The sequence below is a fragment of the Gobius niger genome (genome assembly GCF_951799975.1).
Source record: "Gobius niger genome assembly, chromosome: 17".
Taxonomy (NCBI): Eukaryota; Metazoa; Chordata; class Actinopteri; order Gobiiformes; family Gobiidae; genus Gobius; species Gobius niger.
Window position 1 is genome coordinate 1,001,822 of NC_136868.1, and position 25,944 is coordinate 1,027,765.

General features: G+C 42.1%; 1 long non-coding RNA gene across 1 annotated transcript in view; it reads right to left on the minus strand.

Annotated features, from left to right (window-relative positions):
• Nucleotides 1-5,176: 5,176 nt before the first annotated feature.
• LOC306976907 overlaps nucleotides 5,177-25,944 on the minus strand; it is a 73,321-nt gene continuing 52,553 nt past the window's right edge. Inside the window, exon 3 of the long non-coding RNA XR_013793789.1 lies at nucleotides 5,177-5,234. This is a non-coding gene — a long non-coding RNA (uncharacterized lncRNA). The remainder of the gene's footprint in view (nucleotides 5,235-25,944) is intronic.

Here is a 25,944-nt window from a genome sequence, read left to right on the forward strand (position 1 = left end):
TCACTGTTCATGTAGATTCTGATTTTGGTTAAGTAGTAATTCAAACATTGACTGTGGCAGCTACATGTTAACACAAAGAGGCAAGGGGGCGCAACAACAACAAACAACAACAACAACAACAACAACAACAACAACAACCCTATGAACCAAAATGAAGACAAACAGGAGCGATAAGGTACAGGATTTGGAAGCACAGTAGCCTATAGCGAAGCAAAGCACTCTGAGGCGGCCGCAGACCCGTCGTGGAGCCCCCACCCCGGTGTAAAAAGCGTGGGGACACCACACTCCTGCACAGAATTCCCACTGCGACCTTTGAGCTGTGAGATGAGCACACTAACCAATACGCCACAACAGACATTATATGTAATCTCTGAGCTCTCGCCTGGCGTCGGCAGCCTGTTCCTGGGGAGGAGGTGAGTCAAACGAAACGCTCCCCATTGTGCTCCGTAACGACAGCACCTCGCTTCATTAGAGTCTGGTATAATCAGCTGCTCCCGTTAGACGCTTCACAAAACAGAAGTCAAACTCACTGAACTTTATCGTGTGTCGTGTTTTAGCGAGGGAACATTGTGACAAGCCACTTTTCTAAGTAATCAAGTAGAAAGTTTCCTCACTTTGACTTTCCACAAACAAAACTCCTGCCCTTTCCTGAGAAACTGTCAGAGGAAAACAAGAGCCTTCGTCGTACTAAGGAATTGGAGCTTTCGGAAATGTTATGAGAAGCTACGTGCCTAACGTGCTACATTAACAGATGTTAAAGAAGATTCTTTATTCTATTCTTTATTCTTTATTAGGATCCCCATTAGCGCCCACAAGTGGTTGCTAGTCTTCCTGACACAATATAAAATTACAAAACAGTTAAAATAGAATACATGAATGTTACACATTTCATATAATCATACAACCTTATAGGACACATATAACACACAGTGACTCTGCTCACATGTACTGAGCTAATTGACCTTTTACTTTCAGCTTAAAGTGTGGTTTACTCTTAGTATTTCTGATGTTAAAAGGAAGCGAGTTCCAGGCGTTTGCTCCTCTGTACAGAACAGTTCTTTTCATTGAGTTACTTTTGGGTCTGGGAACAACCACAGAGTTTGTCGTCACTTGGCGAGTCACAAATCTGTGACCAAACCCGCTGAATAAGAGTTTGTTGATCAAAAAGCTGGGCTGTTTGTCCATCACAACTTTGTGCATGACCATGAGGAGCCTGGCCTGTAGTTTGGTCTCCTGAGCATCTCACGGACATTAGTGTGGAAAGGACAGTGAAGCACAACTCGAGCTGCTCTGTTCTGAGCCATATGATGAGCAAGATGTGCTTCCAGGACAGCATTTTTACAGAGTTTATACAGGAAGCAAGTAAATCTGAACGCTTTGGCAATTCTTATGCCACAAACACAACAAATCCCCAATCTTTAAAGACTTGCCCACTTTAGATCAAGCAGAAGAAAGAATTTAAATGTATTGACATGTATCCACTCTTAAAGCAGCACTAAGTAACGTGTTTACCTTAATAAATCCTTCCCTGTGGGGGAAATACAAGTGTTAATGGGATGATTGGAGGGTCTTTCATCGCCCCCTGGTGTCTCTGCACAGAAAACCATGTTTGCAACTTTCCTGCCACCGGACCAGAGCCACCAATACACACTAATGGAATCACGAAGATAAGCTAGCAGGCTAACGGGCAAAGCTAACTGCGGCTAACGTCACTTTAAACAGTATTTACAGCCAAATCTGAGTGAAAAACATTATTTCCATTGTGTAATTGGATGCACAGTAACCCTCTGTCCCTTCGCCTTTTCTGTCAGCGTAGTATTTACTCTCCAAGACAATGAATAACCTAAAAAATTGCAACTTGCTACGACACCTGCAGTTGTGCTTATGGGCTCTAGGGGCGAGAGTTACTTAGTTCTGCGTTAAACACACTCTCATTCATTCTGACCTATTGTACATCATTTTAGTGGAAGGGGAAACGGGAGTACCCGCAGGAAACCTATGCAGACCTGGAGGAGAACATGCAAACTCCACACACAAAGGCCCCATCCAGGTGGAAATTGAACCCGGGACCTTACAGCTGTGAAGCACGAGCACTGATCGCTGAACTACCTTCAACCTTCAACATTTCAACCCATCAGTTCAATGAAACATGCAGCTGACTGTGATTTGAACCTTACATTTTGTATTTAAAATGAACTCATGACAAAAAAATTCTAGTAATGTGTTACACTGGAAGACATTTAGATGAACAAAGGTCACGCATGTGCGGCATCAACCTGTTCAGGACTCAGGATGTGGCACAGATTTTTAAACAGGCACTTCTCCCCAAAACATCTATTCCAGTCATGGAACGACATCACATAAACCAAAGCATTAATTAAGGACAGAAAAATAAAAAAAACATGAAAATCGAGCATTAAAATTAAGCATTTCTTATCCATATTCAATTATTTGTGGTCCAATCATAGGTTGACAGGATTGCTTTGGTCCAAAATACTCAAGTAAAATATAATTCAACAAAAAATTTCAACAAAATTCTCTTTTTGGAAAATTTGGCTCATTATTTTCAATTTTCACGGTCAGAATTTACCTAAAAATACTCCACAGATGAGAGAATCTTCTTGTAAACAAACTTTTAGGCAATTCCAGTTCTGTTCCCTTAATCCTAATGACTATTCTCTTCAAAATGAGCCGTTTCCATCCGCCATCGTCCAGATCAACAGTGAAGGAAGACGTGTTAAAGCTCTTCTGAGTAAACAAGGCGGCCATTTTGTTTCGGGGGAAGGTGTGACTGAGATAAATATGGAGAAGAAATGCTTTGATTTTCATTTTGCTTTGATTTAGTCCATTTCTGGGAGGTTCGTTGTTGCTGCTTCACTTTGTTTGACACATTTGTGAAAATATTTTTGCTTTTATAACATTTGGCACTTTGGAGAGGTTTGTGCACGATGCTAATTAGATATAGCACCAAAACACTGAAAAGTTTACAAATCCAACATACTTGGACCGAGACTTCTGAAAGTGTGCACACATGCTGAGCACCAGTAAGACTAACACTGTACTCAGTTTGGAGTCTGTGCTATGAAGTATATTTTCAGGAAAGACATTTCAGTTTATGTGTAATTTTCGATATATAAAAAAGCTATATTTTTATTAATTTTATAACTAAAGAACATTTTTACATGTTTTTGTCACAGTGTCCTTCTAAATGTACAAAGAAGCTACTGCTTGTCCTGATTCCTATGATGGTTCACATAAGCAATTTGGACAAAGTATGTTGTTTTGACAGTAATTTTAATATGGAGAGGGGACTGTTTCATTTAGCCAGGCGAGAGTACATCAAAATAGGTGGTCCTTAACAGGTGAAGAGGTGTTTGTCAGTTAGTACACATCATATTTCAGATACATCAGTTTGTCATAGATAAGTTACAATTGTCCATAGGAGCAAATTGGAACTGGAGCAACCAGGAAGCAAAAATAAAGAAGCGAGACAGCAGTGACCAGGTTCACCTCCATTAAACAGAGGTTGGAAGGAGAGGAGAAACTTCGCACATGAATTACTAGAGGCAGGTGCGTGGGAGATGAGGGAAAATCCCAGCGTACATGAGTAAAAACAATAATAACACTTCCCACACACGGCCAACCTCGCAAAAACAGGTCAAGGTTTTGGTCCGGAGACCTTCATCAGGCAAATGGAAGAGGGTTAAAACCACGAGGTGAACTTACGCATGCCCTACAATCTGAGAATAGGGGCATGAATGAGAAATATGGTTTCCTGATTCTTAGTTTGTACTTTGTTGAGAGTAGTTTTTCCAGCCTACTTTTCTCTCTGACACTTGAGGCAAATCTCGCATCTGTCCTCTCTCCCTTTCCTGGATATTGTTTCATTATGTGTGGGTTTGGAGCGTGCTGTACCTGTCTGTCCATGTCATGATGAAATCCCCTTTAAAACACGTTTATCCAGTGCGTCCTTCATTTCACTCCGGCCGTGTTTTCGTACATTTATTGAAGCGTGTGATTCCTCTGATCCAAATGCCTGGGCTGGAGAAAGGCATTTCAAACCACAGCTGCTGCTTGACATGAAGATTCCATCTGGTCTCCATTTCACTTGTGTCTCTATGATGGAGTAGACGTGGTTATATTGTTCCAAATTTAGATGATCAATAACATTTTTTGTGAAATGTGTGTTTTTCCTCTTCCTGCCTCCTCACGCCACGTTCATGCCTCTCTGAGCACTCACCGCATGTGCGCGCATTTACATTGACAAAACACAGGAATGAACCGAACCTGCCGTGCAATCCACATTTGGTGTGTCGGCACCTTTAGAGTGGATCCTATGTAAATCCTAAGTCGATAATATCGTTTATCGCTATATTTTCCTGCCTCAATGTATTGACACATTGACAAAACATCCTAACTAAGAGCGATGCAGAAAAACTTATTCACGCATTTGTCTCTTCAAGGCTGGGTTACTGCAACAGCCTGCTGGCAGCGTGCCCTAAAAGCTCCCTGAAAAGTTTTCAATTAGTTCAAAATGCAGCTGCTAGATTGTTAACGCGGACAAAGAGAAGAGAACACATTACCCCTGTGCTAAAGTCTCTCCATTGGCTTCCTGTTGAGTTTAGAATAAAATTAAAATCCTGCTCCTCACATTTAAATCCATAAAGAGTTTAGCTCCGCTTTATCTCCAAGACGCCGTCATTCCATATCAGCCAACCAGAGCTCTCCGCTCTCAAAACTCAGGGCAACTAGTAATTCCTCGAGTCTCCAAAATTACTGTAGGAGGCAGAGCCTTTAGCTACCAATCTCCGGTTTTATGGAATAAACTCCCAGCCCACGTTAAAGAAGCAGAAACAGTCCCTATATTTAAGACTAGGCTCAAAACGTACCTCTGAGAATGAGCTTATGATCAGGTTAGTTTGGTAAAGCTCTGACCCACAGCCTGAAGTAAAGCTCTGACCCACAGCCTGAAGTAAAGCTCTGACCCACAGCCTGAAGTAAAGCTCTGACCCTCAGCCTGAAGTAAAGCTCTGACCCTCAGCCTGAAGTAAAGCTCTGACCCTCAGCCTGAAGTAAAGCTCTAACCCACAGCCTGAGGTAAAGCTGCCTCAGGAGAAACACTGCTGTGGGAAGTACGGTCCACTGAGCGCCATCCTCTTCTTCTGACTGCAGAAGAACTGTCTGTGATCTTGGCCCGTCTGCTGAGGGATCCTTCGGCCCTGGGTCTCTATAGCCTGTCTGTCCATGGGAGTGGATCTCTCCTTCTGTGGTTCTCCCCAAGGTTTCTCTTTTCTCCTGCCGGGTTTTTGAGTTTTTCCTCGCCGTGCTGGAGAGTCTAAGGACGGGGGACGCCCACACCGCTCGTCGCTGCCTCCTATTGGACATTACATTTGCCTGGATTCACCTGAACCTTTAATTGTCATATTTATTGCTCTGTTTTATTGCCTTGATGTTTGGTGCAGCTGTGAGGCCACTTCTGTTGTGATATTGGGCTGTACAAAACCATTACACTTGAAACTTGACAAGTTGCTGTAGTGACAGGCCTATGGGAAGCAGCTGTGTTACAAACTTCCTGTCCTCCGTCAGGGATGAGTCTCATGTGAGTTTTGACTTATGCAAAACCTCGTTCCATATTATTCACATCATTTTCCGCCCTGCCAATAACCCCGTTTATCTTTCCCATCCCAGTTGTTTTCTAGTTTACTCACCTCCTGCCAAACGGAGCCTGTCTCACTCTCCAGGTGTTCAGACTGATGCCGGAGCCCAGATACTAAATTAAATTGGACACAGCACAGAGATCTTTGGGAGAGTTTTTGGCTGACGCTGTTCAGAGCAGATCAAGTCTTTGGTGCAAGCTGGAAAACCAGGAAGACGAGTGACAATTCATTCAGGATTATTTTCAGGGACTTGATTATTTTACTCAGATTTGCTTAAATAACTTTGACAACACACTGTAATCGACCTTTTGCGAAACCACGCCCCAAACAGTCATTGTCCAATCACCTCAGAGCTGGAAAAAAGCATAAGCAGTGAATGTTAACTTGTCGTTTGCAAGGAAGCGACCGAGCTCTTCCACGGACACAAAGACCAGACAGGTACGGATCAACTCGTCTAAGCTCAGGTAAGAACATGTCACAGTCTGGAACATGTTAAAATTAATGTATATTGGATATTAGTAATTTATTTGAGCTAACTGTATAATTTTAATTTAAACGTAGAGCACATGATCCTCCAGCCTGGTGTTTCTGACCTCCAGCCTGGTGTTTCTGACCTCCAGCCTGGTGTTTCTGACCTCCAGCCTGGTATTTCTGACCTCCAGGTGTTTCTGACCTCCAGCCTGGTGTTTCTGACCTCCAGCCTGGTGTTTCTGACCTCCAGGTGTTTCTGACCTCCTGGTGTTTCTGACCTCCAGGTGTTTCTGACCTCCAGGTGTTTCTGACCTCCAGGTGTTTCTGACCTCCTGGTGTTTCTGACCTCCAGCCTGGTGTTTCTGACCTCCAGCCTGGTGTTTCTGACCTCCAGGTGTTTCTGACCTCCAGCCTGGTGTTTCTGACCTCCAGCCTGGTGTTTCTGACCTCCAGCCTGGGTCCCGAGTGCCGGCTCACTGCTCCAAATGCAGAGAACACATTTCTCCACAGAGATTTCTCTACAGAGATGAATAAAGTGTAACTTAACTTATGAATGATTGCACACAGTAATGAAACTGTTAGCATAGAATGTGTGTAAATATCCGGTGCGCACGTCATTGCTTCATCAGATATTAATGCTTGGCAAACCTTGATTGTATTTACACAGATACAGCAAAAGATATATACAGCAATATTTCATTAAAAGCACATTTTTTCAGCACAGGATCCGCAGATGCAGCCATGATCCCGCCTCTTTGGTCTATACTGCAAAGAATCATGGGCCGTTTGGATTCAGGCTTTGGCACAGCGTGGATCAGGGGGGCAAAGGGGGCGGGGCCACACACTCGCACCCATCGCGAGGGTGGAAGTGCAGGTTGGGACGGGGCCAATATCTCACACTAGTAGTTTCACTTCCGGATTCTCTGAGCGAGCTAAAATAAGCCCCTCCCACACACACCACCTCTCTGCTCTTGCTTCCTTTGCTGTGCAGCTGTTTCAAGAAAGAGTAAAAATGATCAGCGTGTGTGGCTGTAGCAGAGGTCACATTAACCGAAAATTCTCCGTCATTTACGGAATATTTTTTACTTTTTTACTTTTTACTTTCAAAGGCCGTCCGTCATTTTGAAGGATTGAAAATCAAGCCGCAGCTCTGCTGTTTTTCAGAAACTCTCTCTCTCTAAAGTTTCACTCCGCGTCTTGTCTTGGATGAGCTCTTACAGTTGTATCACTGCCTCGCTCTAACTTTCCTGACCCGGGCGCAACAACAACACGGGGAAGAAAACCACGATGCAAACGCAGTTAAAGACTAATAATATCCTTCCATGTGGAGCGCTCTTCTCATCTAAGTCTCAGGACGAGCTCATCTATGTCCCCCCCCTCTCTCTCTCTGTCCCGTAGTGCAGTGATGGAGCTGGTAAACATTGTCCCGTTCACCCACCGTCTCTTACATTCCGTTAAAATTGAAAACATGTAAATAATAAGCTCCACTTTACATTTGTCTGAGCGTAATCTGACCTTGATGTTGATGAGCAGGTGACTCTGAAAGTCGTCTCCTCTCAGACTTTTACACATGAGTTTATTCACATTTCTGTTGCAAAATGTACCAATACTGTTCAGATCAGGTTTAGTTCAGCTCCATTTATCCTAAAATCTCACATTTATACTAACATAAATAATATGCTGCCTATATATATATATATACATAAAAAACACTTATGAGAGATTAATTCATGAAGGATAAAAATTGCTCTCGACGGATTTTTTTCAACCATGTCCTTCAAATGTAGTGAAGCTGTGATGAGTGTTTTCACTCCGCAATGAAAGTTCCTGGTTACGTTCCTGGATCCGTTCCTGGATACGTGGGAGAGTCAGGAGGGTTTTTTGGAGCTGTCGCCGCTATAGAGAAGCAGATCTAAGACACACAAAGATGGAAACACAGCTCCTGGTTTGTTTTTGGTGGTAAAAGCCTTAAACCAACCTTTAATACCATCTCCGAAGTCTTGAATAATGCATCACCTTTGTGTTGGTTTCCTTATTTCTAAAGTAATGCAGCCGTACCCAGAGCTGAGGAGACTGATGCTGCTGTGAACACAATGCTTTGTGTTGTTTCTCTTCAGCACTTTCCACACTCATGAATCTGAGCTGGCGCAGCTCGGGGACCACGCTGTGTGCCAGAGAGCAGAGAGGGCCAGAAACTTCTCAGGCTACTCTGAATATAAAAACACTGTCCAGCATCAGAGACGTCCAGTGAGAGGAGAGAGGGTTGTTTTGAGGGTCACGTCCTGTCTCGTGGAGAGTGAACACAAACAAAGCAGACTGCAGGGTCTTTACATGGTCACAAGCAGTGCCATCGTGATTCACTGTGGGTTAATCTGATCAGCATCATCAGCTCATCGTCATCTTTGTCCTCCTCCTTCTCCTCCTTCTCCTCTGGCTCTGACGCCGTTCTTCACCTGAGGGTCACCTGTGAAACTCCGCCTCACAGATAGAATCCGTCCTGTTCTCCAGTGATCAGGGGCGGACTGGCCACATGTCCTGTATTCTGGAAGAGCACAGAGGGGCCACTGGCTCTAGGGCCCCCGGTCTGGCCTCTCACTTTACCTTACCCTTAACCGAGCTTTACCCAAATCTAAAAGCTTAACCTCTTAACTCCCGCCTGAACCGAGAGGATCTTTTTCCTCACGTCATCAGACATTTTTGTCATTTTTTCGTTTGTTTTTTGTCATTTTTTTGTCACATTTTTGTCATTTTTTTGGTCAATTTTTTATCAATTTTTTGTCATTTTTTTGTAATTTTTTTGTCATTTTTTGTCATTTTTTTGTCATTTTTTTGTCACATTTTTGTCATTTTTTTGTCATTTTTTTGTCATTTTTTTGTCATTTTTTGTCTTTTTTTTGTCATTTTTTTGTCACATTTTTGTCATTTTTTTGTCATTTTTTTGTCACATTTTTGTCATTTTTTTGTCATTTTTTTGTCATTTTTTGTCATTTTTTTGTCATTTTTTTTTGTCACATTTTTGTCACATTTTTGTCATTTTTTTGTCACATTTTTGTGTCATTTTTGCCACTTTTTCATCAATTTTTCGTCACTTTTTTGTCAAACTTTTCTCACTTTTTTGTCACATTTCCATCATTGTTTTCGTCTCAGCTTTGTCCCTATTTTCACAGCTTTTTTCCAGAAGCTTTTGGACTGGGGTAAAGCCAAACTGGAGAAAATGTGCTCGGTTCAGGCGGGAGTTAAGGGGTTAAAGGAAAAGCATCAAAAAACAAAAACGCGCTGGGAAAGCAACAAAAAAGTGACAAAAACACAACAAAATGTGACGAAAACGTGACGACAACGTGACAACATTAACATGAAAAAAACCCCCGAAAAACAAGAGACGAAAACACAACGAAAAAGTGACAAAAACATGAGGCGTTACAGTGTTGCTCTCCAGTCAAGAAGCTTTTAGATTTGGGTAAAGCCGAACTGGAGAAAATGCTCTCGGTTAAGGCGGGGGGTCAGAGGTTTGATTGAATATTTTATTTCGAGCTACACAGGTTCACATGTGTATTTGTGGAAGTGTCACATTTACGCTGATTTGGGCCAGACTGACCAGAGTCCAGGGCTGGTTTTCAGTCCCGGTCCGGCCCTGACAGTGATAAGCCAGAACAATAGTCGGGATAGAGTCTTCAGTTCATGCAGCACATGTTAAACAGGAGCGTTACCACTGAGAGAAAACTCTTGTTGTGAAGTGAAGCAACAAAACCACTATATTCTTATCTGCTTATTTGGCCATGGGCTTTTTCCACTCGCCCTGCGCTGCATGTACTCACACACTCTCATTCACCAGTGCTCCAGAGGTGACCCTACTGACCCATGTTCTCAGTTCCTGGAGGAAACTCGGACACGTGCAGAACATGCAAATAACTTTACTAACTTTGGACCTTCTAAAACATACAGATCGTGCCCAAATTCACCCTTCGTACGGCAGCACGACACGTTCTTCTTTGTCAGTGGCTTTGAACTGGCAACCCTGACCTGGAGGAGAAGTGCCTCTGCCTCTGTCACTATTAAGGTAAACAAGTTACTTAGTGCTGCTTTAATCTAAGATTGTTTTTAGGTTTTTTTATCCTTTGTCCTCACTTTTGAGCTCAAGTGTCCGACTGTTCACTGGTCTCTCTACAGCCTGGCCTTCGCCGTCCGTAAACTCCGGTCGCTGGTTGTAGTTTGTCAATGGCGGATATGAAAGAAATGGAAGCTATTCAACCTGTCTTGTTTCGGCTCTCAAATATCCAGAAAATAATATTGAAGCCTTGAAATACACAAGGAATGTCCCACAGGCACGGTAGCGCAGCGGTTAGCGCCTCCGCTTCACAGCTAGAAGGTCCCGGGTTCGATTCCCACCAGGACGGGGCCTTTCTGTGTGGAGTTTGCATGTTCTCCCCGTGTCTGCGTAGGTTTCCTCCGGGTACTCCGGTTTCCCCTACCACTAAAAACATGTGCAATAGGTGAATCCTCCAGCCAGGTGATTCTGACCATCAGCCTGGCTCCACATCATGGAGACGGGTCCCCGGGCGCGGCACGGCCGTCGACCACTGCTCCTTACGGGTTGCCCCAGTGGCATCGAAGGATGGGTTAAATGCAGAGGACAAATTTCCCTACGGGGACAATAAAGTCTACAAACAAACAAACAAACAGAGTTGTAATGGCTCGCTTCAGTCCCTCGAGTTCACCCCTCCCACCTGGTAACGGAGCTCAATGGTCAAGTTCCAGACCCTTGTACGAAACAAAGTAAGTTCGAGGTTTATGGTAAAACCAGGCCACTTCTGGAACTCTTTTCAACAATTTGTCCACAATGGAAAACAGAATAATTTATGGAATATCAAAGACACAATATTTCAACCTGAAAAGACTCACAGAAACAGAATAACGGTATGAGTCCGTGATTGGATGATTGGAGTGCGCTGCCGGTGATGAGGTGATGAATGAATGCAGCTGGTATGTCGTCCAGGTTGAATTTGCGCACAAGCTTCATTTTAAGTTTCCTTCATCAGGTACAAGGCAAGAAACATTGCACTACACGCACAGCACACCTGGCAAAGTAACGCTGTTCCTTGGGCCGATACACTGATGGAAAAATATCAACCCAATGATGGCAAATATGATAATGCCACAAAAGAGCAACAGAAAAAGTGACAACATCACGGCAACAATGCGAGGAAAAAGATCCGTTCAGATGAGTTAGCTTTCAAATGAGGCGTTTCACTGGCCTATAGGCTCTGCCCTCTGTTAAGGTGAGGGTTAAGAGGTTAATACATGAATAACATAAGGACACATTTGACCTCGTCCTTCAGGCAACAAACCTCATTTCCTCTGTTTTCAAACGACTGTAATACACGCCTGGTCTCTGTCTTCATCGTGGCGTCAGAGTGAGTTTCATGGGCGCCTCGGCTCTTTGTGGCACAGACAGAACAGGCCAGTGAAGGATGAAGGCCCCGGTGTAACGTCTGTGACAGTCAGAGAGAGAAATATGTCTCTGAGACGGTCCCCGGTGGACGCTCCAGCTCACTGCAGCTACGAAGGCGACACATTCATCAGCCGCGGCCTCACGATCTCTCAGGTGTTTGAAGGAGGCTGTCGTTTGCAGCACAACTCCCGCTCAAACAGGCTTTAACCATGTTTGACACTGAAGATAAACCTCACTAATGCAGAATGTGCAAAGGCGTTTTAAAAAGCATCAGTGTGTCTGAGTTTGTCCTCCTCCTTCAGGGCGGTGGGTGTCGGGCTCTGGGAACGCCGTGTCTGGTCATGAATCTCCACAGAAACACCCCGGTCTGGGTCAGGATGAGCGCTGGCGTATTAAAGAGCGGCGTAATTAAACAACAAGCGTCCAAAGAGGGTGAATGAGCTGTTCCCGGGATAACGGTGAAGGGTTGTTGTTTCTGCATCAGTGCAGATCAGAAATGACTCAAAGTGGAGGCTGAATCATACACGACAGATCCCAAAAAAAGAAAAATGACAAGAGAATATGGCTGGTTTACCAAGAGAGAAAATCATCATCAACAAGCATTTGGGACAGAAGGCTGGGCCAAGATACAAGTCTCATGAAACGAAACGAGATTTTGTCGTCATAAAAATAATATTCTGTTTTGTGTCCTTTGTATGGACTTAACTAATAATAAACAATCTTTTGACAGAGGGGGTTTTCTGATCAAATGTACTATTGCAATAATGAATAATTAAACGTTTAAAAAGTTGAAACATTGTTCAAAAGGGGCCACATGAGAAGCCTGAACGGGGGCGGAGCCGCACCAACAATAACTCAAACTGATTCTGCTCAACTTTGTGTGTTTTGAACAGCTGATTCTTACCGTTCTTTAGCAGGACTCATTTTCTGTAAATACAAACATGTGTGAGAATCCTTATTTAGCTTATAAAACCTTTGATCCTCATTAACATAAACCATCGCACTGAAAGCAGCTCCATAAACAAACGCTCCAAACTAAAATACCATTTAGTAAACTTTCCATAAATGAATAATACTGATCCTGGCAGGACTGTGGCCTCATGAAAACACTCACACTTATTGCACTTTACCAGCCTGGGTCACAAGTCTCGGCTACATTGAGTCAATATTCATTCACTCCACACTCCGTGATAGTAAGCTGCTATTGTAGCCACAGCTGCCCAGGGGCAGACTGTCCATTTCCCACTTGATTACAATGTGTTGTTTGTATCCTGATCTCTTATTATGTCAGTGCCCTCTGCTGGGCACCTGTGGAATTCTTTCCCTATTGTTTAATTTAAGCTGCCCCCTTGTGGCTGGAGTGAGCATTCTGGTCATTTCTTTAAAAAAAAAACATAACTCTGCATCTTATGAATTTATGCCCTACAAGTCATGGGCCGGACTGAATCATCTCGTGGGCCGGATGTGGCCCACGGGCCGGATGTGGCCCAGGTCTGCTCCAGAAGCTACTTAGAGGCTCACTCTCAGTTAGTACTTTTTGACAGGACAGAACAACTTAAGAGCTGAATAAGGAGCCAAGATTATGATTTCTTTTTATTTATTTATTTTTTACAAAAGTTAAAAGTTGAGTTAGAAACCCCCGACTTATATTATGGACACTGCTACGCTTTGTATATCATTTTGATCTGCACCTAAATGAAAAATTGCCTCCGATCAAACAAAACTAGCGTAACGCGGCTCTAAACATTTGACAAAGTAAAATGTGTTGCCCCCCCAAGAAATGACCCCTGACCTGCTTACCACCCCGTGATCCGCCCCTGCACAGGAGGCTTTAAAGAGTGATTATTAAACTGACCTTTTCCCTCCACAAATGGCCCACTGTTAACTGTTCTTCATATCCTGCGTGCTGCACTTTCATCCACATACATACAACATATTAAACACACAGTTACAGAACCATTACCTACATGTTCCCTTAAGCCCTCAGTCCACAGGAAGCAGCTCTATATCTAAATTGAAGCAAAAAAAAAACCAATAAAAAAAAATCACAAGATTTCTTCGCACCGTGACAGTCTCAGCCCATTCCTGATAAATATATTAGCCGATGAAATTAACACTGATTCAATGAATTGTGCCAAAATCAAGGCATTAAATGTCATTAAATTAGTTTCAAATCGATAATTCTTGGGAAATGACGACATTATTCAACATGTTTTACTGTGTAAGTTTATTGAAAATGCCCAAATGATGCTCTGATCATACTCAGTTGCAGTTTTGGCTGAAATGTATTTGTGTGTGGCATTAAAATGTATCCTTTGTGCATTAAAATTGATAAGCTTCTGCCTGGGGGCGCGAGATGATTTAATCCTGCCCTGTAGAGCATCAATTCCAGAGTATGTGACAAAAGTAAGTCTCTGGCCCATTCCTGTGCGGAGTTATGACTTTTTAAAGAATAACCAGAACTCTTTCCTTTTTTTAAATTAAAAAAAGGAAAGAGTTCCACACGTGTCCAGCAGAGGGCACTGACATAATAAGAGCTCAGGATGTGAACGACACATTATAGCGACTTAACTTGTGACACAGGCTGGTAAAGTGCGATACTTATACTTGTGCGAGGCAGGAAGTACGAGCACATCACACCCGTTCTGTTTTCACTGCACTGGCTCCCGGTTTCTGCCCGGATCGACTACAAAACCCTGCTGCTCACCCATAATGCATCACTGGTCACGCTCCACAACACCTGCAGGAACTCATATCACGGGAACCCTCAGACCGCACCCTCAGGTCATCCAGGAGCCTCCACCTCCATGTTCCTTCAACCAAACGCCGAACCATGGGGGACAGAGCCTTTTGTTCTGCTGCACCGAGGCTTTGGAATGTAATGTTCGCCTCATTTTTTGACATTCAAAACTCAATAAATGGGGCTTAAGGGATTAAATAATAAAAAATCCCTCTGAAAAAATCTTCCAAATCTTGTTCAGTCCAAGGCTGGAAAATGTGAAGTCTTTAGGTCCGACTGACGTGGACATAGTGTCGCCACAATGACAGAAACATGTGTTTGGAGAAAAAGGCCCTTGAAATTGTGTTCTCCCATATAAGTCTATGGGGGAACTTTGAATCAGCGCAATATTTAAACATGTTATTGTGAAGATTAGGCATATTTTCTGTTTCCGGGTGAAAGCTTATATGTTCAGAGACCAATTTGGCCCAAAACCTGAAAACTGAAAAAATCAGATCAAAATCTAAAAGCTAAAAAGAAAAGCATCAAAATAGCGACAAAAAAAGAGGATGAAAAGTCAACAAAAACACGACAACAAAGCAACGAAAAGGCCACAAAAACGTGACAGAGCCATAACAAAAGAATGATGGAAAAAATGTGACAAAAATGTGACAAAAACTCAACAAAAATGTGAGAAAAATTCATCAAAAATGTGACAAAAATTCAACAAAAATGTGACAAAAATGTGACAAAAATTCAACAAAAATGTGACAAAAATTCAACAAAAAAATGACAAAAATTCAACAAAAATGTGACAAAAATTCAACAAAAATGTGACAAAAATTCAACAAAAATTCAACAAAAATATGACAAAAACTCAACAAAAAAGTGACAAAAATTCAACAAAAATTCAACAAAAATGTGACAAAAATTCAACAAAAAAATGACAAAAATTCAACAAAAATGTGACAAAAATTCAACAAAAATGTGACAAAAATTCAACAAAAATTCAATAAAAATATGACAAAAACTCAACAAAAAAGTGACAAAAATTCAACAAAAATTCAACAAAAATGTGACAAAAATTCAACAAAAATGTGACAAAAATTCAACAAAAAAATGACAAAAACACAACAAAAAGTCACAAAAAGTAATGAAGAAACAACAAAACTATGACAAAAAAAGCGGCGACTTGACAAAAAGTTCCAATCCCTTCGTAGGTCTCAGCTTTCACATGAGGCGTTACACTGTTGCTCTCCAGCCGAGAAGCTTTTAGATTTGGGCAAAGCTGAACTGGACGCTCCGTTAAGGCGGGTGATAATTTGGGCCCGGCTGGTCAGAGTCCAGGGCTGTTTCTCAGTCCCAGTCCGGCCCTGTTTGGCTCCAGCCTGGTCTAATAGAGACACATCAGCACATAACAACCTTTAATTCATCTCTGTCTATTACTGAACCACCTCTGATCCAAACTCTCTATCTTCTCCTTAATGTTCAGGGTAATATTTTGAGACAGCAAAAGGTAAAAATCCGGGCTTACAATAATTCACCCAGACACTTTCGGGCCCAAGAAAAAACCGCATCGCATTGTTTACAGAATTACGTTGGTTTGTCGGCCGCTCCGAGCTTTAATCCCGTGGAGGAGCAGCGTCATGAAAAATGTAACTTGTCTGGCTGTCCGGCGCTATTAAATCTCCTATTAGGCTTCACACAGCAGTCGATACCTGGCGCCTCCACCGCGTGATTCACTTTGGAGACGCCGCTCGGCTTCTGCAGTCACGCCGCGTTCGCTCCGGCTGTTATCGGAGCATCTGCCCACAGATAAGGGAAATAAACCGATGCCCTCTATTGTGGAGGGTTCCAGCTCCTATATAAGACAAAAAAACAACTTCTCAACACGTTTTAATCAGGCAGTTGAAACGAGGAGATGATGAACTTAAAAACACACGTGCACTTTGGCCCACTGTCCGACTGGCTTCTGCCGAGGAATGTCCTGTCCCTGGGCAAGACACTCCGCCTGCCTTTCCTGTGAGGAAAGATGAAGGATGTGGGTCTACAAAATAAATGACAAATGGAGACTGGGTTTGATTTACTGAGTCTCAGGTGCCGTCACAATACGTGTTACAAAAGCTGAAGATCAGGTTTAAAGGGATATTTCAGGATTTTTGACACAGGGCCTCATTTTCTAGTTATCCAGAGTGTTGCTGATTTCTGGAGATGTTTTTTGTAATTTATGCAGTTCTTATGTTTGAAGAGTTTCGTGGCGCTAGACCAGTGGTTCTCAACCTTTTAGAGCCACGACCTCCATTATAACAGTTAATCAGGATCGTGACCCCCACCCGGGTCAGACAATGGGAAAAACAGGGACTTTAACCCCTTAACTCCCACCTGAACCGAGCACATTTTCTCCAGTTTGGCTTTACCCCAATCCAAAAGCTTCTGGAAAAAAGGTGAGAAAATAGCGACAAAACTGAGACGAAAACAATGATGGAAATGTAAGAAAAAAGCGACGAAAAATGTATGAAAAAGTGGCAAAATGTCACAAGAAATTGACAAAAAATGGACGAAAAAATGACCAAAAAATTTAAAAATGTGACAAAAAATGACCCAAAAAATGACAAAAACGTGACAAAAAATGACCCAAAAAATGACAAAAAATGACAAAAAATGACAAAAAATGACAAAAAACGTGACAAAAAAATGACTAAAAAATGACAAAAAACAACAAAAAAATGACAAAAAATTACAAAAACGTGACAAAAAAACTACAAAAAATTGATAAAAAATTGATGAAAAAATGTGACCAAAAAAATGACAAAAAATGACCCAAAAAATGACAAAAAAAGACAAAAAATTACAAAAAAAAATGATGAAAAAGCTACAAAAATGAGTTGAATACCCAACAAAAAAATGATGTAAAACAAATGTGATGACGTGAGGACAAAGATCCTCTCGGTTCAGGCGGGAGTTAAGAGGTTAAACCTACACAACTCTTAAAAAACAAAGAAAAAACAATGGCTAAAACAAAAATGAACTAAATTTAGAACAAATAATGGCACCCTGGTAAAACAGCATGTTTGCTACGACGCCATAATAATAATATTAAAATACATATTTTATCTATATGCTCTGGCGACCCCACAAATTTGTCTCACGACCCCCTAGTGGGTCCCGACCCCCAGGTTGAGAAGCCCTGCGCTAGGCTGGTGCAAGGCTAGTGCGTGTCTATGGTATCAGCTAGCCTGCATTAAAAACAGCCTGACCCGCTCCACAGAGCACCTGAGGCAAATCACTGATAACACCAGACTAACCATATAAACGTCTGTGTCCATAGAATCATTTTGACCATTTTGCATTTAAAATACCTTTGTCATGGTCTGCTTTCTGTTGCCCTGTTTTGGTTTGTTTTCTTGGTGTTTTATTTTGACATGTATTTTTGCTCTGTTGTGATTTTCTGTTTGACTTCCCTCTCGTCATTGCCTGCCCCGCCCTAATGTGTCTCACCTGTTCCCCCGTTTCCTCGTGTATTTCTACCCCTGTGTTTCCCATGTTCTTTGTCAGTTCATCGTCTTCATGTCCCTGTCTTAGTTTGGTTTTCAGCTGCTCCTGCTTTATTTTTGGTTTTTGTCAGTTTCTTGTTTCTTGATTTTTGCACGCATTAAATCAGTTTCTGTGGCAGTCTGCATTTTGGGTCGTTTCATTTTTACTTCAAACCGTGACAACCTTATATTTGAGCAGCATCAGCTTCGTGGTTGTATAAGCGACGCAGCGGCGGAGTGATCTGCTAGAAAATAGTCCCTCAAAATGCGCTCATTCATGTGATGCAGGTCAGTTATATTCCAAACATGACTCTATGGACACAGACATGTATATGGTTAGTCTGGTGTTATCAGTGATTTGCCTCAGGTGCTCTGTGGAGCGGGTCACACTGTTTTAATGCAGGCTATAGCTGAAACCATAGACATGCACTAGCCTTGCACTAGCCTAGCACCACGAAACTCTTCAAACATAAGAACTGCATGATTTACAAAAAAACACAACAAAAATGTGACAAAAATTCAACAAAAATGTGACAAAAAAATGACAAAAATCCAACAAAAAAATGACAAAAATTCAACAAAAATGTGACAAAAAATCAACAAAAATGTGACAAAAATTCTACAAAAATGTGACAAAAAAATGACAAAAATTCAACAAAAAAATGACAAAAATCCAACAAAAATGTGACAAAAAATCAACAAAAATGTGACAAAAAAAATGACAAAAATTCAACAACAAAAATGACACAAATTCAACAAAAATGTGACAAAAATTCAACAAAACTATGACAAAAAAAGCGGCGACTTGACAAAAAGTTCCCATCCCTTTGTAGGTCTCAGCTTTCACATGAGGCGTTACGCTGTTGCTCTCCAGCCGAGAAGCTTTTAGATTTGGGTAAAGCCGAACTGGAGAAAATGCGCTCCGTTAAGGCGGGTGATAATTTGGGCCTGGCTGGTCAGAGCGGTTCAGAAGCCCCTCATGAGAGACCAACAGGCCTGAGAACCATGAGGCCGTCCTTCTGTGGACCCGCCCCCTGCAGGAGGCGCCACCAGGGGCTGCACTGTGATTTCCCACGACCCGGTAACGGACAAGTGGAAGAAAATGGATGGATGAAAGTCCGTTTAGACGGATCGATGCTGCCTCCTGTCTCCACCTGAGAGAGTGACACGGCACATTCTGAAAACACCAACTCCAGCCAGCTCTGATTAATATCGTGGGGTTCCTGTCCTTCTCTCCATTAGTGGTTTATCCCGGGAACACCTTCGCATTAAGCCCAACACGAACACTAGACATTCTCATATTTCTCTCAGAATCACCGCGGTTGCGAACGGTCCGACTCTCGTGGCTGAGTCCAATTAGTTCCTTGAAGCGAGTCCCCGCGGTCCCCTTCGGCCGCCGCTTTGTGGGGGAACAACCCGCTGCAGCACATTGTGTTCGGATACTCGCTCACTATGCAGAGCCTTGTTGTGCCGTAAACATATTTAATACCAACTCATTAGCAGCGTCTAATCCCCCATTTATCTGCGTGATTTGACTCGCGACCGTGAATGACAATGAGGTTTGAGTTACAGTCGCTTTAGCACAACATTCTGCTCTAATTCTAAGCCAAGGGAGTTACAAACTGTTATGTGGGTGCAACTCCAGCTCTTTCGCTCCCCAAAGTCTTTCAACATTTCTGCAAAACTTAATGAATCAAATGTGATTACGAAAGAGCTCCAGACACATTTATAGTTGCATTTTTTCGATGATTGAGCCATGAACACTCGCGATCTGCAGACGTTTCAGCGGGAATTGTACTGCAGAAAAGAGCTATTCGCATTGTACATAATGTAGGATATAGAAACCACACAAACTTATTGTTCTTGCAATCTAAAACCTTAAAACTAAAAGATTTAATAACATTCAAATCACTACAATTAATGTACAAAGCTCAACACAATATGCTTCCAACAAATATCCAACTGATGTTTTGCAAAAACGAAGTTAGATACAATCTTAGACGTACAAATACTTTCACCAAGCAATACGTCCGTGCTACAGCAAAGCAAATGTTTATCTCACGGTGTGGAGCAGATCTATGGAACGACCTGGATCAGGAAATGAAGAGTAGTCCTTCCTTAGAGCAATTCAAAGTCAGGTTCAAGCAGGATTTACTGCATCAATACGCTGGAAATGAGCGAAACGATATTCAAGAGGTGAGAAAGATGGAAAAAGACAATATGAAAAATAAAAATAATAATAATAATAATAACAATGTTCTCTGAAGGGCTATGTACATTCATATTTATATTACTGTATACATATATAAACATGTATATGTACACGATATGTGCTTAAATGGACTACATACATGTATATATGAGCATATACATTTAGTTATTTTATTTTATTTTTTTCAACAATATCGTATGTATGTTCATGATAAGGTACTGGATGCACGTTTAGTTGACATGCTTTCGAAACGTTACTATGAAGGGGGTGGGCGTGTACAAGCACCTTGCTTCTGCCGACTCCTTTTGGGCATCTTACCTGTTAGTTTGTTTGTTTGTTTTGTCATGTCATCTGCTGAATACTCAGCTGCTCAAATAAAAAAAGAAAGAAAGAAAGAAAGTGATAATAAACTGCTGTAAAATACTGTCTCATCTGGATGTCCTCCTCAAAGCAGCTCTTTCACGTTTGTAATGAGTAAAAGTAAGACCCACACATGTACATGGCCACACATCCACCAAATGTCCACCAAGAATGTCATTTTTTCCCTCCATTTCGGATAGAACACATTTAAACTGACTGCACATTAACATGTTTCTGCCTCTGATTTCAAATAATTCATGTTGGTTGTTTTCAGAAAGCATTTTGTGGACCTGAGCCAGGATTCCTACAAGAAAAAAATCTGCTCAAAGCACAGAAAACTCATGCTGTCCGATCACTTGTTTACTGAGACGCTTTTAGATTAAAAATGTTGTGCTCGTTAAGTATTAATAAAGTATTAATAAGCATTAGTAATCTTGGGTTACAGGTTAGGGTAAGGTTAGAATAGAATAGAATAGAATAGAATAGAAAAAACTTTATTGTCTACCTTCCACAATGATGGCAGAAATGTGCCTTTGGCTCATACATTCTAATACATTTGCCCAGCAATGTACATAATAAAATCAGTTCATTATAAAATCAGTTCATTATAAAATCAGTTCATTATAAAGTCAGTTCATTCTAAAATCAGTTCACTGCAGACACAGCAGTTGCAGGTTCACTTCATTAAGGAAAGGAAAAAGGAACAGACTGAACGACATTAATACTTACAACTTATTCAGCTCCTTGATAGTAGCTGATAATAGTATAATGATCATCTCTCACTAGTATGTTAATAGATAAAAGTTTAATAAGCAGCTTATAAAACCTTTACAAGCATTTTTAGCACAGCCTAATCATTTCTAATGCTCATGAAGACCTTATTAACCTGCACTGATGAGATCATTGGCTTTGCTGTTTTTCTGATGAAGCTCTGACTTGTGGCCCGAAACGTCACTTTCATGGTGGGCTTTTCCTTCTCAATTTACAGTTCTTTGGATCCTGGACGCTTTTCAGTTTTTGTGATGTGTGTGTCTACTTGACCTTTATGTCACAGACCCCATGCGTGACAGTAACATGACACTAAACACAATGTGCTCTTTGTTTGTCAGGCTGTCACAGACCGACCGGTGAAGAAGGAAGTCATGGAGATTCTGCGTTAGACAGACCTTTATACATGTGCTGAAGTTAAATTCTGAATCTGAAGTATCAAGTAAAGAAATTAAATATGAGGAAATCATTACAAATAAAGGTTAAAGAGTGGGTGTTCTGCTTTTGTCAGTCCCATATAGGGATGGGCACCGTTAAACGGTTCCTACTTGGAACCGACCGAAAAGCTCCGGTCGGGGGCGGTATCGAAAATTTTTAATTCTTTCGGTGCCAACTTTCGGTTCTTTTTCTCTCCAGACGTCAATATGTGACCCGCAGTGAGTCTCAAAAAAGCTACATGAACGTGTGCGCAGATACTGAACCGCTTCAGCGCAAATGGAGCGAAGCAAAGATACATTTTATAGATGTAACTTATAGCGAAGCAAAACTTGCTAAACTTTTGTAATAGAGATGACAGAGCCGCGTCTGCGTCAGGACTGAGCAGGACTGAGCAGGACGTAGACTACACCGGGTAAAACCCAGAGCTAAACAAAACCCGTTATAAACCAGGACTGAATAAGAAACTTGAGCTTTAGTCAAAGTGAAAAGCAAAAGAGAGCTGTGACAACAAGAAATACGTCTTTACCTTTAGTGACAGACCCGGAGGCGGAGCTTACGTGCTCTTGTTTACAACTGCGGCTGCAGCGACAGGAATATCAAAGATGGTTTGTTGAAAGTGAGCGCTCACTCTGTATTAGACATTGTTGGTCCAGTTTTGGTAAATTATTAGTGGTAGAGTGAGCGCTCACACCATATAAGGATCTTTGAGTGTGAAGTTGTTTTCGCTTCGTCGAACAGCGCAGTGTGTTTAGAAAAGTTTATCTGAAAGAAAACCATGTCCTGATGTGGATCTGTCCTGTCTCTGCAGCTTAAGAGGTAATGACGTCCTTTCTTTCTTTTTATCTCTGCTTAAGTGGAAATTGTCACAGGCGACGCTGCTGCTCCTGTGTAGCTTCTGCTGTGCCGTTTTAGGATTGTTTCCTGAACTATACTTTTAATACACGTTATTTTTATTGAATTAAAATAACATAGGTATCGAAAAAAGTACCGTTAAGGCACCGGAACCGAAAAGCAGGTATCGTTAAAGTACTTGGTATCGAAAAAAAACGAACGGTACCCATCCCTAGTCTCATAGCACCAGTCTATATCCCACTACAATGATGACAAACCTTCTGTTGGTCTGTAAATGCAGTAAATTAGAATAACTGCCTTGTATAAAATGTCTCTCTCAAAATGGCTGTAGTGAATGTCTTGAAATAGGCCTCTGTCTCTTTAAGAACCTCTGAGCCTTTAGACACGCCCCCTCCACACGCTGTCTGTGGCATCAGTGGGGAGGGGGTTCTGCTGAGGAGCAGTGGTTGGTTACTCGGCTGGTGACCAAAGCTCGGAGGCGTCTCCAGGAGGTGGGGGCGTTCCTAGGAGGACTCAGGCAAACCTATCCCTAAAATGGCCGCCATCAGAGTTTTTACAGATTACTCAGAAATACGTGAATGTGCCAAGGCAACACTTCAGCCATGTTTTTAATGAGGGAGTGACAGAATAACATGATGGAAAGCAGGGAGTTCCGCTTCCTGATGGCCCTGTGTACGAAACTGTTCCTCAGTCGACTGGACCTGACCCGTAGATTCCGCAGTCTCCTCCCTGAAGGCAGAACCTTGAAGAGACTGTGTGATCGTGAAGGGGCCCTGGTGATTCTGACGGCTTTGCGGGTGAGACGGGTGGAGCACATGTCCTTAATAGAGGGGAGAGGGCAGAGGGCGAATTTCAGTAGTGATTCTTCCACACAGCAGAAGTAGGAAGTTCTGTCTAAGCAGAATCTCCATGACTTCCTTCTTCACCTGTCGCTCTGTGACTGAAGTGCAATGAGGCCTCAGCCTTTTACTGAAAACACAAAACCTTTCCCTGGTGGTTTCTGCTTTGCTCATGTGTCGCTCCTTAGGTTTGCTCAGTTACATTCAGGGGCGGACTGGCCACATGTCCATTCTGGAAGAGCACAGAAGGGCCACCGGCTCATACCCCCCACCTTAACCAAGCTTTACCCAAATCTAAAAGCTTAAACAAGAAGCATTGAAATAGCGACGAAAATGAGGGTGAAAAGCAACAAAAAAGCAACAAAAACGCGACAAAAACGTGACAAAAACGTGACGAAAACGTGACGAAAACGTGACAAACGTGACGAAAACGTGACGAAAACGTGACAAAAACGTGACAAAAACGTGACAAAAACGTGACAAAAACGTGACAAAAACGTGACGAAAACGTGACGAAAACGTGACAAAAACGTAACAAAAACGTGACAAAAACGTGACAAAAACGTGACGAAAACGTGACAAAAACGTGACAAAAACGTGACGAAAACGTGACAAAAACGTGACAAAAACGTGACGAAAACGCGACAAAAACGTGACAAAAACATGACAAAAACATGACAAAAAAGTGACAAAAACGTGACAAAAACGTGACAAAAACATGACGACATAGCAATGAAAAAAGCGATGGAAAAGGAATAAAAGTGACAAAAACACGCCAAAAAGCCACAAAAAAGTGATGAAAAAGCAACAAACAACAACATAAAATGTGACAAAAATGCAGCGATCACTTTTGTAGGCTTAGCTTTCAAATGAAGCGTTACACCGTTGCTTTCCAGTTGAGAAGCTTTTAGATTTGGGTAAAGCTGAAGTCGAGAAAAGGCACTCGGTTAAGACGGGAGTCCAGGGCCGTTTTTCAGTCCCAGTCCAGCCCCCGGTTACATTGGTTCAAAACTGTGACAGACAGAGAAACATCTGTAACTCTTTTCAAAAATAAGGGAAAACATGGTCAAATACTCTCATCTCTGCCTCATCTATAAAATAATACATGGTTTGTCGTCACCTCCACTCAGACAGTTCATTCACACCGGATCGACAGAACTCAGGAGAACCAGAGCAGCAGCGAGAGGAGATTGCCTCATCCCTCTGAGGAAAAGCCTCTTTGGTCAAAGCACCTTTTCTGTCCAAGCTGCCCATGAATGGAACCTCCCCCCCACAACAATTAGAAACATTAACACATATAACTCATTTAAAACACAGTTAAAAAAATGGCTCATTGAGAATCAGAGCTGTGAGCACTGACAGGATCATCTCTCCTGCCCCCTGCTGGCCTCTTGTCCTCGTCTGTTGTGTCTGTCTCTGTAGTTGTTGAGTTTGTAGTCGTCTTCTTGTAATGTCTGTCAGCATGATTGGTTTGCAATATTGAGTGTGTTGTTTTCTGTTACATTTTTAAATATTTTATTGTATTGCATTTTAATGTGTATAATTGTACCTTTACGCCCTTCAGGAGGACACACAACAACTGTCCAGGGACGACAGATGAAAAATAGCCCTTAGGATAATTCTGGCATATTTGCATGTATAATGTATATTAATATGCACTGTCCCTATAATAAATAAATAAAATAAAAATAAAGATCTGGTCCACACCACTCGTGTCTAAAGATCCGATTCGGTCATAAACATCACTGATCCAAAAGCAAATACTGAAATGTTGAAGCTGATCACACATATTTCTGACAATTGCGAGACTTTGAGCTGAGACTTGAAGGTTGGCAGCTCGAAACCCAGCCCTGACCTGAGTCCACTGTGGTTTTGCACTCGGGCAAGACACGTCTCCCGCGTATGAAAGTGTGTGGGAGACGGTGAATGAAGAAAACGCAAAGTAATAAACAGCACGAGCAAAAGCCGTCTCTTGTTTGTGTCTCTATGAGTCCATGAAATGCTCGGTCGGTGAAATTGAATACAAAATAAGAGACTGTTCTGTTGTGAGATGCAGAGAGAAGCTAAAGCAGAAGTGAAAGCAGCGGATTATTCATTAAAGTCGTACTGGAAGATGTATGACCCTTTACAAATCAACAGCTTGTTTCCTGATGCAATTAATCTCCATAATGTTGGGCTTTTTCAATATGGATGCTAATGTACAAAACAGAGCGGACGCGTCGACATAGAAAGTGGTGTAATTCTGATAACTTGCTGTGTTGTTGTTGTTCCTCCCAAATGATTTATAGTTTGAGGTGCAGTGCTATTTAAAATGGCTTCTAAAGTTCTTTCATAAAGTCTGTACACACGGACTTGGACTGAATCCGACCGTCACGTTTCGCTAAAGTGTTTATTGCTGGGAGTTTGGCACCGGGAGGCGTCGAGTGTCCGAGGCCCGCGGGCGTCAGTCACCTGTTCAGTCCGTCAGCCCAGGGCTCGGGGCCAAGAGCAGCACGAGCCGGAGCAAAACCAGCCCCAACAATGAGCCGGCTTTTATTCTCCTCCTGATCACCGGCGTTATTATTCACGGCACATTTCCAATGAGAAACCTGTTGTTGGGGGATGGAGGAAGATCCAAAGGTAAACGTACATAGAGTCAGTTCAGGG